Source organism: Delphinus delphis, chromosome X (assembly GCF_949987515.2).
Source record: "Delphinus delphis chromosome X, mDelDel1.2, whole genome shotgun sequence".
NCBI classification, from domain to species: domain Eukaryota; kingdom Metazoa; phylum Chordata; class Mammalia; order Artiodactyla; family Delphinidae; genus Delphinus; species Delphinus delphis.
In genome coordinates, this window is record NC_082704.1 from 111,022,456 (window position 1) to 111,028,745 (window position 6,290).

Below are 6,290 nucleotides of genomic sequence, written 5' to 3' on the forward strand. Positions count from 1 at the left end.
AAGAATCCGCCTGCCAATGCAGGGGACAAGGGTTCAATCCCTGGTCCAGGAAGATCCCACGTGCTGTGGAGCAACTAAGCCAGTGCGCCACAACTACGGAGCCTGAGCTCTAGAGCCCTCGAGCCACAACTACTGAAGCCCGCGTGCCTAGAGCCCGTGCTCGGCAACAAAAGAAGCCACCACAATGAGAAGCCCACGCAGCGCAACGAAGAGTAGCCCCCGCTCACCACAACTAGAGAAAGCCTGCGTGCAGCAATGAAGACCCAAAGCAACCAAAAATAAATAAATAAAATAAATTAATTAAAAAAAATGGAGATTCTGATTCAGTGCATTTGGTGTGGGGCATGGATTCTGTCTTTTCAACAAGTTCTCAGAATTCCCTGGCTGTCCAGTGGTTAAGACTCCACGCTTCCATTGCAGGGGGCGCTGGTTTGATCCCTGGTTGAGGAACTAAGACCCCACATGCTGCTCGGTGCAGCCAAAAAATTAAAAAAAAGAAAAAGACAAACAAGCTCTCACATGCTGAAGCTGCTGGCCCACCTTTTGAGTAATAAGGATTTAGAATAACTCAGTTCAATAGAATTTTCTTTGAGATGGAAATGTTCTGCACTATCCAGTATGACATCCGCTAGCCACATGTAGTTATACAGCACTTGAAAGGAGGCTAGTGTGACTGAGGGACTGAATTTTTAATTTTATTTCATTTTAATTAGTTTAATTCAAAATAGCTACACATGATTTGAAAAAGGATACATGTATATGTATAACTGAATCATTTTGCAGTACACCTGAAACTAATACAACATTGTTAATCGACTATGTTCCAATATAAAATAAAAATTTTAAAAAATAGCTACATGTGGCTAGTGACTACCATATTGGAAACCAGATTTAGAACAAACGTCCTTCAGGATAACTTGCAGAAAGAACTCTAGAATCATTTCAGGTTAGTAAGTTATACTGGTGTGTCAAACCTTTGACTTAGAAATCAGCGTTCTCATGTGGTCAAAACTGCGGGTGTATATTATTTTTGGAAGCCTCAATAGAATCATGTTCTCTTTAAGTATGCTTTCTAGGAAATTATTATTTATGTCATCCTCTGCAATTTGGCTACTAAAGTTTGTTTCTCATTTACAAAGTTTTCCAAAGTCACTAATATTTGAGAAAGGGAATTAGGATAACTCATTTATTGAAATATTTGTTGTTGAAAAATATCCCCTTAAAATAATCCTGAAAGTCCAATTCAGAAATAGTAAAACATATTTGGGACTGTTGGCAACTCTATTTACCAAGGATTTAAAATACTTAAGGTTGTTCACACCAAAAAACATTTGCAGTCATTTCCTTAGAGAGACGGCCAAAAAGCTGGCCCATCCTGCACTGCCAAAACGTTTTATGAAAGTTCTGAGCTTGCCTGTTATTTGTGGAAACTTGCTAGCAAATGGGTAGACGACAAGGACCTGATTGTTCATGATACTAAACCTTTAACGTGTTGTGTCGTGCTTTGGAAGTTCGTGGACTTAGGCTTGGTATTTTTTTCCCCCTTTCCTAGCCGACACTATATAATAAAAAAGGTTTGCACACTGTGGGTTTACACAAAGCAACCCACAAAACCACAACTTTCCATCTTCTTTTCTCAAGCACCTGGGTTGAGGTCCCCAGCACTAGAGGGGAGAAGAGAGGCCATTGAGAGTGCTATGCTGTTAGAGGTCTGCAGGACCCTGGGCTTTAAACCATGTGGTTGACTGGCTCCCTCCCTCCAGATGCCTAGAGGCATGGTTTGGAAAGACAACTTGCTGGGAATGTGTGAAGGAGAGTTTGGTGGAAATTTCCAAAAGCTAGGAGCTAAGGAACTTCTTTAAGAAAAGGAGGAAAATATTCTCTGAGTGAATTTCATGTTGGCTTGTCTGATTTCACTGTGTCCTATATTCAAAGTTTACAAGATTTTGTATGAGGGGTTATTTTTATTCATTTACATAAACACAGGTAAGAGTCCATTTGCTTAACAAGTGAATAAATACCTGTTGGTGCCTATAATTGGTGTGTTAACTTCACTGATAGCTCTTAACATTAAGATCCTTCTTTACTTGTCTGCAGATTGTATGCATCTAGCACATGGTCTGCATGTAGTAGGCTCAGTAAATACTTCCTTCCTGAATGAGGACTGAATGTCCCCAGGGTATCGTGCAGATGGATTACAATGCCAGATACTGGCTTTAGACCAGCCCGAGAGGGGCTTATGGCCGGCTGGTGGGGTTGTTTTCCATTCACTTTAGAGTCTGGTGCACTTTAAATCAGTCCCAGTCCCAGAAAGGAGCAGAGCCAAATTTAACCCACGTCCCCTGACTCCCCATGCTTTCTCTAATACCCTCATGATAGACCCTGTTTGGAAATCACGTACCTTTGGAATAGAGATACTGCTATAAAACCTGTCTAGAATGTTTGAATTGTGGTTATGTCTTTCTGAATTCAAGCCTTTGAATGCCCAAGTGTCCATAGTATTGCCTTTTATTCTTTCCATCAGTTTGCTCATTAACTCAACATTGCTGTTGCTATTGTTCTCCATTTTTAAAAATCCTTCCTAAATCTTGATGAGAGATTGTGTGGATTCCAAAACATTCTTTTTTTTTTTTTTTTTTGCGGTATGCGGGCCTCTCACTGTTGTGGTCTCTCCCGTTGCGGAGCACAGGCTCCGGACGTGCAGGCTCAGCGGCCATGGCTCCCGGGCCCAGCCGCTCCGTGGCATGTGGGATCTTCCCAGACCAGGGCACGAACCCGTGTCCCCTGCATTGGCAGGCGGATTCTCAACCACTGCGCCACCAGGGAGGTACCCAGAATTTTTCAACTATCAAATTGCAAGGGGAAAAAAAAATAGAGAGATGGAGGAGCGACCTATAGATGAAAAGGGACTCCAAAGTCTTACCATCCAAACTTGTGGATCTTACTTGCACCCTTGTTTTTTTTTTTTTCTAAAGCTGTGGAAGAAGTATGATACTTTATGGGATAGTTGGAAATTTGAACAGGGAGTGGATATTTGATGATATTAAGAAACTATTTCTAATTGCTTAGCTCATTGTGTTATTGTGGTAGACAGGATAATGCCTTTCTCCAAAGATGTCCACATCCTAATCCCTGGAGCCTGTGAATGTGTGGCAAAAGGGACTTTGCAGATGTGGTTAAGTTAATGATCTTGTATGGGGAAATTATTTTGGATTATCCGGTGTGCCCAGTGTAATCACAGGGTCCTTATGAAGGAAAGAGGCAGGGCAGGAGAGTCAGAGTCAGAGGAGATGTGACAATGGAAGCAAAGGTCAGAGTGAGAGAGATTTGAAGATGTTGTACTGCTGGCTTTGAAGATGGAGGAAGCAACTGTAAACCGAAGAATGCAGGTGGTGTCTAGAAGCTGGAAAAGGCAAGGGAACTGATAGTCCTATAGGGCTTCCAAAAGAAACACAGCCCTGCTTACTCATTTTGGACTTAGACCTCCGGAACTGTAAGATAACAAACTTCTGTTGTTTTAAGTTGCTAAGTTTGTGGTAATTTGTTATAGCTGCAATAGAATACTGATGCAGTTATGTTATACAAAGAGTCATCTTTTAGAGATATATAATGAAATGTTTACAAAATAAATATGATGTCTAGAATTTGTTTCAAAATAATAGAGGATGGGGGAGATCGGAGAGGGGTGTGGATGAGGTAGGATTGGCCATAATCATTGGGGCTGAGTGATGGGTGCATAGGGTCCATTACACTATTCTACTTTTGTGTATTTTAAAAATTAAACACATTCACACACACAAGAAAAAAAGTAGTTAAGTGTAAGTGTTATGACCTAAAAGACTTCCGAAGACCTAGGTTGGTGTAATCCAAGCTGGACTTACCTAGGGATGGTAACATAGCCAGAGTAAAAGTATTATCAGGATGGGAAGTGAAAGGGGCCATTCAAGCTGGTGCTGGGACAGGAGGCTGGCCCAGAAAAACAGGGGCTGGAAGGGAAAGAATGGTGGGAGGCCCCAGGGAAGTGGAAGAGTTAAATCCCCAGACATCCATATGCACAAAGGAACAGAAATGCAATTAATTGAACCAGTCAAGGAACAAAGAACATTCCATGCTTCACAGGGCAAAAAATGATTCGTGCTATCTCTTAGGCTTCCAGTCACCTTGGCCTTTGAAGGTAGGCAGGTGACCACTTCTATTCACCACGTTCCTGCTTCTCTTGAACCCAGACTCTCCTAATTATACTCTTCCTTTCGTCAGATGCCATTGCCTGCTTTTCCACTATTGCTTATGTTAGTTTGTCTTTCTACTTTTTCAATCAAACTCTCTTGGTAGTTGGCTTTATTTTTTGCTTGTTTGTTTTTGGCCAGGAAGAAGTAAATAGCAAACGAAACCCAGCTGCCCAAATCTATGGACTACATGGAACCCAAAGGGCCTCTAAGTGTTTGTCTTCCCAACCACTGTGTTGGTTTACAAATCTGTATTTAGACCAGAGGACCCAAAATGGAAGAAGGGTCAATAGTTTACCTACAGAGTACCCATTGCAGGTATGAAGTGAAACCTGCCCTTGACTTTGAATAAAGCAAAGCTTTCACTATCAAGATAACTAAAGTTTAACATAATTGGAGGCCAAACTACTGCCTTAATTAAAGAGAATTCATCATAAGAAGGAGAAGGAGAAAATAATTGGAAGACAAATTACAATAGCTTTAATAAAAAAGAACAGCTTGTGGGAAAGAGGGGGACAGTGAAGTTGTCTGCAACGCTTGCTAAGAATGAGGGTGATGTTTCAACAATACAGATGAATCTTGGGGGCAAAACGTTAAGTCAAGAAACTGATCCATAATGATAGTGTAGTGTAACTGAGCAGGCCTTCCTCCATATCCTCTGCTTTAGCTCCTCTCTGAAGTACCTAGATAATAATAGTTGATGCAAATTTCCTGAGTTGTTTTGCAGATGTGAAGACCTCCCCCCCCCCCACCCCGCATCAAATGGAAGAACTACTTGTTGACCATGGGCACAGAGCCCCAGGCCTCCTAGAGCCTAAGGACTGATAATGTGAACTCCTGTGACAAGACCCTGCTGCCTCACCATCAGCCAATCAGGGAATTGAGCACAAGCTGATCATGTACCCTGCGACCCCCGCCCCACCCTCTTCTGGCCTTGAAAAATGCTTTGCCGAAACCCTACGGGGAGATCGAGGCTTTTCGGGGCATGAGCCACCTTGTCTCCTTGCATTGCCTGGCAATAAACCTTTGTCTTTCTCTGCTCCAAACTCTGACGTTTCAGTTTGTTTGCCCTCACTGTGCGTCGGGCACACGAACTTGCCTTAACAATGGAAGTCAGAATAATGGTTACTTGGAGGCAAGGAAGGGGATATTCTTGACTGGAAGGAGTCATAAGATTTTATGGCATGCTGGAAATCCCTATACCTTGATGTCAGTGTGAGTACATCGGTGCATACACATGTAAAAATTAATCAAGTTGTACATTTATGATATGTGTACTTTATTGAATGTAGCTTAAAGCTCAATTGAAAAAAAGCCAAGAAGGAGAGCACACTTGTTGAAGTGGCCTTGTAAGGTGGTCAGTCTGGCTTGCTGGCCGCCTGCTCTGTTGCTCTGGTCCTCATCCTCCTCCCTGTGACCATAAAAGCCTAATTGCTCTGACAGTTCCCAGCCTCCGCCCACTCCAGCCCATGCTCTCCGGGGCTGCTGCTGGATGGCCAGTGATGTCCTGCCAGCGCATGCCCATCTCGGCTGCTCTCACAGAGGTCAGGCTTCCATTAGGAGAGGGGAGCAGAGCCCTCAGCACTGTGGCAACAGCTAGAGGGGTTGCAGGGATCTGCAACTCTCTTTCTACAACTACCCGGCTTAATAACCTTCAATAGCTCCCCATCCACCCACTGAATAAGGTTCAAACACCTTAGCATGGCACTCAAAGTCATCTCTAAATTGACCCCTTCTTATTTTGTTCAGCCCAATGAACCTTTTGAACCTTTCCCTCTTCAAAGACCATGCAGTGACTTTTCATTACTTTGCACATATGTTGTTCCCTATGATCTTGTTTGCCTGCTTGGCAAACTCTGTGTTCTTCCCCTCTAAGTTCAAATGTCATCTCTTTTACCCTCTTAAGAAATAGGGGGAACACATGGAGTACTATTTGGCAATAAAAAGGAATGAAGTATTGATGTGCAGTAGATGAATCTCAAAATAATTTTACTCAGCGAAAGAAGTTAGAATCATATAGTATGTGCTTTTTTTGTCTATGCAAAATTGTTGAAAATTAACTTA